Below are 12,626 nucleotides of genomic sequence, written 5' to 3' on the forward strand. Positions count from 1 at the left end.
AGCTCTACCCACCACCAGTCACTCCCATCAGGAAACTTGCTCAAGTCTCTTAGATAGCCTCATCCACCAGAGGGCAGACAGCAGAAGCAAGAAGAACTACAATCCTGCAGCCTCTGGAACAAAAACCACATTCACAGAAGATAGACAAGATGAAAAGGCAGAGGGCTATGTACCAGATGAAGGAACAAGATAAAACCCCAGAAAAACAACTAAATGAACTGGAGATAGGCAACCTTCCAGAAAAAGAATTCAGAATAACGATAGTGAAGGTGATCCAAGACCTCGGAAAAAGAATGGAGGTGAAGATCGAGAAGATGCAAGAAATGTTTAACAAAGATCTAGAAAAATTAAGGAACAAACAACCAGAGATGAACAATACAATAACTGAAATGAAAACTACACTAGGAGGAATCAATAGCAGAATAACTGAGGCAGAAGAATGGATAAGTGACCTGGAAGACAGAATGGTGGAATTCACTGCTGCGGAACAGACTAAAGAAAAAAGAATGAAAAGAAATGAAGACAGCCTAAGAGACCTCTGGGACAACATTGAACGCAACAACATTCGCATTATAGGGGTCCCAGAAGGAGAAGAGAGAGAGAAAGGACCAGAGAAAATATTTGAAGAGATTATAGTCGAAAACTTCCCTAACATGGGAAAGGAAATAGCCATCCAAGTCCAGGGAGCACAGAGAGTCCCATACAGGATAAACCCAAGGAGAAACATGCCGAGATACATAGTAATCAAATTGACAAAAATTAAAGACAAAGAAAAATTACTGAAAGCAGCAAGAGAAAAATGACAAATAATATACAAGGGAACTCCCATAAGGTTAACAGCTGATTTCTCAGCAGAAACTCTACAGGCCAGAAGGGAGTGGCATGATACACTTAAAGTGATGAAAGGGAAGAACCTACAACCAAGATTACTCTACCCAGCAAGGATCTCATTCAGATTCGATGGAGAAATCAAAAGCTTTACAGACAAGCAAAAGCTAAGAGAATTCAGCACCACCAAACCAGCAAACAAATGCTACAACAAATGCTACAGGAACTTCTCTAAGTGGGAAACACAAGAGAAAAAAGAACCTACAATAACAAACGCAAAACCATTAAGAAAATGGTACTAGGACATTACATATCAATAATTACCTTAAACGTGAATGTATTAAATGCTCCAACCAAAAGACACAGGCTGGCTGAATGGATACAAAAACAAGACCCATATATATGCTGTCTACAAGAGACCCACTTCAGACCTAGGGACACATACACACTGAAAGTGAGGGGATGGCAAAAGATATTCCATGCAAATGGAAATCAAAAGAAAGCTGGAGTAGCAATACTCATATCAGATAAAATAGAATTTAAAACAAAGAATGTTACAGGAGACAAGGAAGGACACTACATAATGATCAAGGGATCAATCCAAGAAGAAGATATAACAATTATAAATATATATGCACACAGCATAGGAGCACCTCAATACATAAGGCAAATGCTAACAGATACAAAAGAGGAAATCGACAGTAGCACAATAATAGTGGGGGACTTTAACACCTCACTTACACCAATGGACAGATCATCCAAACAGAAAATTAATAAGGAAACACAAGCTTTAAATGACACAATAGACCAGATAGATTTAATTGATATTTATAGGACATTCCATCCAAAAACAGCAGATTACACTTTCTTCTCAAGTGCGCACGGAACATTCTCCAGGTTAGACCATATCTTGGGTCACAAATCAATCCTCAGTAAGTTTAAGAAAATTGAAATCATATCAAGCATCTTTTCTGACCACAACATTATGAGATTAGAAATCAAATACAGGGAAAAAAAGTGAAAAACACAAACAGATGGAGGCTAAACAATACGTTACTAAATAACCAAGAGACCACTGAAGAAATCAAAGAGGAAATCAAAAAATACCTAGAGACAAATGACAATGAAAACACAACGATCCAAAACCTATGGGATGCAGCAAACTAAGAGGGACGTTTATAGCAATACAAGCCTACCTCAAGAAACAAGAAAAATCTCAAATAAACAATCTAACCTTACACCTAAAGGAACTAGAGAAATAAGAACAAACAAAACCCAAAGTTAGTAGAAGGAAAGAAATCATAAAGATCAGAGCAGAAATAAATGAAATAGAAACAAAGAAAACAATAGCAAAGATCAATAAAACTGAAAGCTGGTTCTTTGAGAAGATAAACAAAAATGATAAACCATTAGCCAGACTCATCAAGAAAAAGAGGAAGAGGACTCAAATCAATAAAATTAGAAATGAAAAAGGAGAAGTTACAACAGACACCGCAGAAATACAAAGCATCTTAAGAGACTACTACAAGCAACTCTATGCCAATAAAATGGACAACCTGGAAGAAATGGACAAATTCTTAGAAAGGTATAACCTTCCAAGACTGAACGAGGAAGAAATAGAAAATATGAACAGACCAACCACAAGTAATGAAATTAAAACTGTGATTAAAAATCTTCCAACAAACAAAAGTCCAGGACCAGATGGCTTCACAGGTTAATTCTACCACACTTTAGAGAAGAGCTAGCACTCATCCTTCTCAAACTCTTCCAAAAAACTGCAGAGGAAGGAACACACCAAAACTCATTCTATGAGGCCACCATCACCCTGATACCAAAACCAGACAAAGATACTACAAAAAAAGACAATTACAGACCAATATCACTCATGAATATAGATGCAAAAATCCTCAACAAAATACTAACAAACAGAATCCAACAACACATTAAAAGGATCATACACCATGATCAAGTGGGATTTATCCCAGGGATGCAAGGATTCTTCAATATATGCAAATCAATCAATGTGATACACCATATTAACAAATTGAAGAATAAAAACCATATGATCATCTCAATAGATGCAGAAAAAGCTTTTGACAAAATTCAACACCCATTTATGATAAAAACTCTCCAGAAAGTGGACATAGAGGGAACCTATCTCAACATAATAAAGGCCATATATGACAAACCCACAGCAAACATCATTCTCAAAGGTGAAAAACTGAAAGCATTTCCTCTAAGATCAGGAACAAGACAAGGATGTCCACCTTCACCACTATTATTCAACATAGTTTTGGAAGTCCTAGCCATGGCAATCAGAGAAGTAAAAGAAATAAAAGGAATACAAATTGGAAAAGAAGAAGTAAAACTGTCACTGTTTGCAGATAACATGATACTACACATAGAGAATCCTAAAGATGCCACCAGAAAACTACTAGAGCTAATCAATGAATTTGGTAAAGTTGCAGGATACAAAATTAATGCGCAGAAATCTCTTGCATTCCTGTACACTAATGATGAAAAATCTGAAAGAGAAATTAAGGAAACACTCCCATTTACCACTGCAACAAAACGAATAAAATACTTAGGAATAAACCTCCCTAAGGAGACAAAAGACCTGTATGCAGAAAACTATAAGACACTGATGAAAGAAATTAAACATGATACCAACAGATGGAGAGATATATCATGTTCTTGGATTGGAAGAATCAATATTGTGAAAATGGCTATACTACCCAAAGCAATCTACAGATTCAATGCAATCCCTATCAAATTACCAATGGCATTTTTTACAGAACTAGAACAAAAAAATCTTAAAATTTGTATGGAGACACAAAAGACCCCGAAGAGCCAAAGCAGTATTGAGGGAAAAAAACGGAGCTGAAGGAATCAGACTCCCTGACTTCAGACTATACTAAAAAGCTACAATAATCAAGACAATATGGTACTGACACAAAAACAGAAATATTGATCAGTGGAACAAGATAGAAAGCCCAGAGATAAACCCACGCACCTATGGTCAACTAATCTATGACAAAGGAGGCAAGGATATACAGTGGAGAAAAGACAGTCTCTTCAATAAGTGGTGCTGGGAAAACTGGACAGCTACATGTAAAAGAATGAAATTAGAACACTCCCTAACAACACCATACACAAAAATAGACTCAAAATCGATTACAGACCTAAATGTAACACTGGACACTTCTTAGAGGAAAACATAGGAAGGACACTCTTTGACATAAATCACAGCAAGATCTTTTTTGATCCACCTCCTAGAGTAATGGAAATAAAAACAAAAATAAACAAATGGACCTAATGAAACTTAAAAGCTTTTGCACAGCAAAGGAAACTACAAACAAGATGAAAAGACTACCCTCAGAATGGGAGAAAATATTTGCAAACGAATCAATGGACAAAGGATTAATCTCCAAAATATATAAACAGCTCATGCAGCTCAATATCAAAAAAACAAACAACCCAATCCAAAAATGGGCAGAAGACCTAAATAGATATTTCTCCAAAGAAGACATACAGATGGCCAAGAAGCACATGAAAAGCTGCTCAGCATCACTAATTATTAGAGAAATGCAAATCAAAACTACAATGAGGTATCACCTTACACCAGTCAGAATGGGCATCATGAGAAAATCTACAAACAATAAATGCTGGAGAGGGTGTGGGGAAAGGGGAACCCTCTTGCACTGTTGGTGGGAATGTAAATTGATACAGCCACTATGGAGAACAGTATGGAGGTTCCTTAAAAAGCTAAAAATAGAATTACCATATGACCCAGCAATCCCAAGCAGAGAAAACCTTTGTAATTCACAAAGATACATGCACCCCAATGTTCATTGCAGCACTATTTACAATAGCCAGGACATGGAAGCAACCTAAATGCCCACTGACAGATGAATGGATAAAGAAGATGTGGTACATATATACAGTGGAGTATTAGTCAAAAAAGAAACGAAATTGGGTCATTTGTAGAGACGTGGGTGGACCTAGAGTCTGTCATACAGAGTGAAGTAAGTCAGAAAGAGAAAAACAAATATCGTATATTAACGCATATATGTGGAACCTAGAAAAATGGTACAGATGAACCGGTTTGCAGGGCAGAAATTGAGACACAGATGTAGAGAACAAACGTATGGACACCAAGGGGGGAAAGCTTGTTGGGGTGGTGGTGTGATGAATTGGGAGATTGGGATTGACAGATATACACTGATGTGTATAAAATGGATGACTAATAAGAACCTGCTGTATAAAAAAATAAATGAAACAAAATTCAATAATTCAAAAAACATAAAACAAACAAAAAAATGTTAAAAATGTCACATTGCATTCAGCTTCTCCTAATTGATCCTATTTAGAGATTTCTGCAGCCCACAGTGTATCACAGAAAAATCAAAATGAAATATTATGATGGATGTGTGTATTTTTATGGAGCAGGGAATTAGGGTGTCATATTCATCTCCTGGACGACATCCATTGCCAGTTGGCTAAGCTTAAGAAATTCTGAACACTAGTCTTGCCAGAATTCTGCCCCCACAACCTGGCTGACAGCTTTATCAACAACCAGGAGGCAGAACAGGCCCCAGACTGGCTTCCCATCTCTGTAGTGCCAACTGCAGTTTGAATGTTTGGGCTTCAGCAGTAACAGAAGCAGACAGGCCCTAAAGATCTAAAGTGAACAGATACTGCTTTTACTAACAACAATAATGAAAAAACCAATCTCTGACATTCAGAATGTGCATGCACTTTTAAGGCAATGATGGCTTAAGCAATCAGCAATATAAATTCCTCAATGATATTTACTGAATATTGTATTTGAAATATCAATAATCATTACGTTAGGAAATAAAAATCATCTTCCTTAAACAAATATACCTTTTAAGTTTCTAGAAGGTAAACCATACCAAGAAGAAGAGAATAATGAACAGAGCAATGGATCAGGCCAGATATGTCAAATCCCTCTTCACCTGCATGAATAGTCAAAGCTGAGTAAGATGACACACTATAGAAAGATCCTGTAAAGAAAGTTGATGCAAACTTATTATTCCTTAACTCTTTTTGTTGAATGAAGTAATGCTAGTTATTCCAAGTTGTCCAACAAGCTTCTCTACTATTCACCAATCAGTTTCCCAAAGAGGTTGGCTGGAGGTGACAAGAGGGAAATGACATCAGCAAAGACCCCCAAAGAGACAGCTAAGCAGTTCAGTCTCGGCAGTTTTGCTTCAGGGGCAAGGTTGTTCCAGAGGCAAGACTGGCCAGAAAGTTGCAACTAGCTGCTTGTAGGAACAAGCTAGTAAGCAGTAAAATATTATTAAATTTATTGTTATTTAATAATGAGACTTGGCTAAAAGATAGGTAAGACATCCATTAGGTAGAAATCATAAAAAAATACTAGAAAATGACAAGTGTTGGCAAGGGTGTGGGGAAATTGGAATCCTTGTTGCATTGTTGGTGGGGATGTAAAATGGCATAGCCACTGTGGAAAACAGTATGGCAGTTCCTCAAAAGTGAAATATAAAATTACCATATGATCCAGCAAATCCACTTCTGGGTATATACCCAAAAGAACTGAAAACAAGGACTCAAACAGATACGTATACACTAATGTTTATAGCAGCATTATTCACACTAGCCAAAATGAGGAAACAACCCAAATGTCCATCAACAGATTAATGGATAAACAAAGTGTGGTATACATGTAAAATGGAATATTATTGACCTTTAGAAAGGAATGAAATCCTGATACATATTACAATATGGATGAATCTTGCAAACATTATGCTAAGTGAAATAAGCTGGACACAAAAGGACAAGTATTATATGATTCCACTTACATGAGGTGCCTGAAGTAGGTAAATTCATGAAGACAGTAAGAAGAATAGAAGATACCAGGTGCTAGGGCTGGGGAGTTATTATTTAATGGCTATAGAGTTTCTGTCAGGGATGATAAAAAAAGTTCTGGAAATGGATAGTGATGATGGTTGCACAACAGTGTGAATGTTTTTAATGCCACTGGATTGTACACTTAAAAATTAAAATGGTAAGTTTTAAGTTATATGTATTTTACCACAATAAAAAAAATAGAAAAAAATTAATCCATTGAATACTTAAAGAACCTGATTTAAATTTTTTCTCTTTTATTTAATTTTTTATTCTTCCCCATAAATTAGAATTTTTAACAAGAGCTAAGTATAGAAAGTGGATCTTAGAAGACAGGCACATGTACTTGGTACAATTTTCTTTGTTTTCTTTGCTCTATTTGATTAGTGCCTGTGCTAATACAAAGGATTAGACTCACACAAATCAAGATCTTACCCAGTATCAAGCTTTCATAATGATGTAAAAGAGTCAGGTAATCCATGGGCTCAGACAAAGCAGAGAGGATTTGGGGATATTGAGGTGGCTCCCCTTCTTATGATGAGCACTCACTCTCTGGTCCAAAATGATAGATGAGCTCTCCAACGGAGGATATATGGGGTTATCTCACAGAGTAAGGGAACATTTTATTTATGATACATCTCTGTTTTATACCCTAGCTTTCATGTCAGTTTTCAAGGACATCTTACTAAGAGCACTCCTGCTAGCATAGATCATTAGCCTAATTACCTAAAGGTCCAGAATCACATTGTCTAGGATTGGGTTACCTGCCTTCTTCCCCCTCATCCTAGGTGGAGCATCCCCTGGTAGTCAGGGGCAAACTGGGTCACAGTTCAGTTACATTAAGTCCTTCCTCATCATTAACAAATTTATTCTGATTGCACACATGAACTAGTATGTACATATTTGTCTTTAGAAATAATCATTTAATGTACAAACCTGCTATGATATTTTCATGGGAGTTTCTACTCCTAAAGTTTGATGTCTAGACCTCTACATTAGGAACACTCGCCAGACAAGTGCATCAAATATCACCTGGTCAGGGTGAGAAGGAAAAGACTGGGTTTCTAAGTCCTTACATAGCTCAACAAGGTCTCAGATCCAACGATTCAGAGATAAGGAGCTACAGGCAATGAAAACCTAAAGTAAAAGGAACATTGCTTTCACATCAATCACATTTCAGGCCAAAAGGCATTGAAGGAATGGATGCTTTGTTGCCTCAGAAGGGTTTTCCAGGGTCTGCATAGTTTATTCCATCTTTCCCATTCTCTGTTGTTAACCTTTCACCTCAGAGTTTTTGTTCTCCACCTCCCTGCTTGGACTGAAGGATTCAGACATTTCTTTGCGTCCCAGGTCAACCTTGCCTTTAACAGGAACATAAATTTCTCCTTGCCCAAAATTCTTGGTTTGGCCTCAGCCCATTCCATCCAGGTCCCACCTCTCGAGACATGAGGCTGGGTCAGAGGACCAGGTCTCCCACAGATCTGGGAGGAAAACCTGGATAAAACTGGTGGCAGGAGCAGCTGCCACCCCAACCTGACCACCATGCAGAAAACTTGGCCCTTTCACCATCACTTGCCCTCAGTACAGGGCTTCTCTCTGCTCTGTTCCTCCTACTGAACCAAATCTTTTGCAAATGTGGGCAAAACAGCAGTAGCAGGGAGAAGCCTAGGCCCTTAAAACTCTCCTCAAAGTTCCCTGATGGTGGTGGTGAGTCTGGACTCTACCATCACTACCTAAAATTCTGAGATTAATAGTGGCACCAGGGAGCCACAGGAATGGAACCAAAGCTGGTGCCTCGGTTGTGACTATATAGTGTTCCTAATTAATCCCATCTGGCTTCATATAATTATCTAAGCAGAAGTGCTGTTGGCATTATTTGAATCACAGATTTAGCTCTGGCTTCTGCTGGTAGCTATAGAGCCCTTTCTTCAAAGCATGTAGCAATGCAAGCGGAAGGAATAATTTGCTTCTTATAGACATATGCCCTGGACAAGAGACATCTTCTGGGTGAGATACTACCAGAAACATAATCCATAACCACTAAAAAAATCCTTTCTGTAAATAGTGCCAAATGCAATTTTAAAAACCTTATAAATCATGATAGTTTAAAAACTGAATGGCACATCATAGTTTACAAAGTATTTTCACCAATTTTCCCATTTGAAAGGAAAATAGGGAGTAAATGTCACAACTTCAAACTAAAAATAACAGAAGGAGAATTGGCTTTAACTGGGAAGAAGAAAGAGTTAAGATACTCCCTCTCACCAAGAAATAACAGGGGAAATAGATAAGAAGACAAACAACTAACCTAAGACCAAACTTCAACATCAATTTTATATGTGCCCCTGTCAAGGGGACTACAATATGTAGTCCCAACATGCTTTGTGGTAGGATTCATCTGGGTTCAGGTATTTCTGGAATTCTGATTATACAGGCTTTTCAGAAACTTATACTGCTAGACAATTCACTCATGGGAAGAAAACGATTTGGTTTAAGCTATAGAATATGTTTTCAAGAACTGGTATGTTGTGATCATACCTGTCCCTTATAATCTTTACATTTCAGTTTCTGAAGAAAGAAAAGCAGGATTTTCACTTATTTATATGCATCAGAGAAGTGCAGGAAAACATTTCCATGAAACTTACTGTGGTTGACAATCTGCTTAGTTGCAGCAATGTGTTTGATATGGGCTCTGGACACAAAGCAAACCCCCATAATAGAAAATGACAACTGATGCTTTTGCCAAAGCCTGCCAGTGACTGGTGACCATGACCTGCCTAATCCTGAGTGCTTGTCTCTTAGTGGTGGTTCCCTGTGTATGTGTGTGTCCCACCAGAGTTATCTGGGTGGGTGGTCTATGAAATATTTGGAATTTATGGCCAACCTTGCCTACAGACAGGCAACAACTTTAAATGCCATTGCTTGCTGTTTGATCGTGGAGTGGTACCTGGTTAATTCTCCCCAGAATCAAATCAAACACTAATAATGCTATGAGATTCTGGTTACTATTAGTATAATTCATTATGTGCAAGGGTAAGACTTGCCAACACATAAAACATGTCCTTCAGAGCCAAGGTGAAAAGGGAATCATTCTTTGCCACTTCTTCAAAAAAGAAGAGGAAAGAAGAAAGTGAGATACTATCCTGTGTAAGCCCATAGATCGCTTCTCTTTTCTGCTAACAGTTTTATTCTCTCTCCAGAGTTCTAATGTATGTCAAACCACTGCATAATATTTCTCAAATTTTTAAATGTCAATAAGAATTTCAAAACAAAACAATCTATTTTTGAAAAAGAAATCTTTTCTCATTGTGAAAATAATTATTCAAATGCCATACTAAGCCATTATACCTTCAATTTAGAAAATGTAAATACCCTTGGAAGAATAATACCATAATGTATTTGACATTATTTACACTTAGTATGAATGAAGGCTATGAGAATTGGCTTTTACTGGGAAGAAGAAGGAATTAAGACACTAACTCATCAAGGAAGAACAGAAGACTGAAAGTAAAGGAATAGAAAAAAATAACCCGTGCAAATGGAAATGAAAAGAAAGCTGGGATAGCAATACTCATATCAGAAAAAACAGATTTTAAAATAAAGTCTGTAACAAAAGACAAAGATGACCATTATATAATGATAAAGGGGTCAATCCAAGAAGAGGATATAGCATTCATAAATATATGTGCATTTAATATAGGAGCAACTAAATATATAAAGCAAATATTAACAGACATAAAGGGAGAAATTGACAGTAATACAGTAATAGTAGGATACTTGAATATACCACTTACATCAGTGGACAGATCAACCAAACAGAATATTAATAGGGAAACAGTGGCCTTAAATGACACATTACACCAGATGGTCTTAATAGATATCTGTAGAACATTCTATCAAATAAACAAACAAAAAACCCCAGCAGAATACACATTCCTTTCAAGTGCACATGGAATTTTCTCCAGGATAAATAACATGTTATGCCACAAAACAAGTCTCAATAAATTTAGAAAATTTAAATTATTTATATTAAACAACTTTTCCAACCACAACAGTATGAAACTAGAAATCAATTACAGGAAGAAAAATGGAAAAAACACAGACATGTAGAGACTAACAACATCTTACTAAGAAAAGAGTGAATCGACAAAGAAATGAAAGACGAAATCAAAAAATACCTTGAGATGAATGAAAATAGAAATGCAAAGTTCTAAAATCTATAGGACACAGCAAAAGCAGTTCTAAGAGGAAAGTTTATAGTGATACAGGCCTACCACAAGAAACAAGATAAATCTCAAATAAACAACCTAACTTTCCATCTGATAGACTTAGAAAAAGCCCAAAGTTTACAGAAGGAAGGAAATAATAAAGATCAGAGCAGAAATAAATAGAGACCAAAAAAAAAAAAAAACACAATAGAAAAGATCAATGAACCTAAGAGATGGTTTTTTTGAAAATATAAACAAAATTGATAAACCTTCAGCCAGACTCACTAAGAAAAAAAGAGAGGCCAAATAAACAAAATTAGAGGTGAAAAAGAATGAAGTAATAGAAAAAGCCACAGGTACTGTGAAGTGGCCGGTCCATCATAGTATAGTTTAAGGCTGTCACCTAATGGAAAGGTTTATAGAGCAAATGTTCTCTCAATACTTGAAGCACAACCTGAACGTCATTACTTTCTTTTGATTAAATCTATACTAAATGCTCCTGAAAATAGAATATACTACTATATTATAGAATATACTACTATATACTATATTAACAGCATCCTGAGCAACAAGACATGTAGGAAAACTGATAGTGACTGGTATTAAGGTGCTGTCACTCCTGTCCTTTCTGTGGTTATAGGACATGTGACTGGCAGCTGAGGTAAGCACATTCCAGTCACAAGGTGAGCTGTACTGTATTTCATTCAGCAACTGCTGAGAGGCCAAGAAGTAGGAATTCCTCTAGGGCAATCCCTGGAAACAGCTATGGAAGTAAAGGAGTGCTACAGTTATGTCTGCCCAGATTTAGTAAAAGAATTTAACAAGTATGACACAGAGGGGCCAAGTAGATTAAACAGTATACTAGAATCAAGGCAATCTCAAAGAAAGAATTTTCCATTGATGTTGGTTACGACAGATCCTTGGAACCTGAAATCTTTTTTCATCCAGAATTTGCTAATCTAGAATTTACCTACCTAACAAGTAGTAAATGAAGTAATTCAGCATTATCTTATTGGTGTCAGAGTTCTCTCTACAAGGATACTGACCTCACTTAACTGGATGTGCAGAGACTTTGAGTGTCACTCTTATATTTTGAAAGAAAAAAATGACCAAGTAAAAAGTACATTTCAAAAAGTAGCTTCATACACAACAATGTGAATGTATTTAATGCCACTGATCTGTACACTTAAAAATGGCTAAAATGGTAAATTTCATGCTATATGTTACCACAATAAAAGACTTAAAAAATTTTTTTAACTTTAAGAGGCCTCATGACACTTGCCCTTACTCATTCATGGGCCAAGGAATTCCAGTAATTAGGAAATGCTACCCTCCACACTAAAAGAAAATTGGTTTTTGTTGCAAGTGTTTTAGAACTAAGAAGCTAGTACAGTTGACCCTTGAACAACAAGGGTTTGAACTGCGCAGGTCCACTTATATGTGGATTTTTTTTCAATAGTAAATACTACAGTTCTACACAATCTGTGGTTGATTTAATCCATAGATGTGCAACCACGTATATGGAGGAACCACATATACGGAGGAACTATGAAGGACTGACTATAACTTATACACGCATTTTTCACTGAGTGGAGGGTCCACGCCCCTAACCCCACATTGTTCAAGGGCCAACTGTCTATTGGATTAAGTTTAATTCCTTGGACTCCTTTTCTTGATAAAAAAAAAAAAAATTTTTTT

The 12,626-nt window shown here is 36.6% G+C and overlaps 1 pseudogene; it reads left to right on the forward strand.

Moving 5' to 3' along the window:
* The first annotated feature begins 11,334 nt into the window (after window positions 1-11,334).
* LOC133092962 (actin-related protein 3-like) lies at window positions 11,335-12,086 on the forward strand (annotated as a pseudogene).
* The last annotated feature ends 540 nt before the right edge of the window (window positions 12,087-12,626 follow it).

The sequence above is a fragment of the Eubalaena glacialis genome, chromosome 6 (genome assembly GCF_028564815.1).
Source record: "Eubalaena glacialis isolate mEubGla1 chromosome 6, mEubGla1.1.hap2.+ XY, whole genome shotgun sequence".
Lineage (NCBI taxonomy): Eukaryota > Metazoa > Chordata > Mammalia > Artiodactyla > Balaenidae > Eubalaena > Eubalaena glacialis.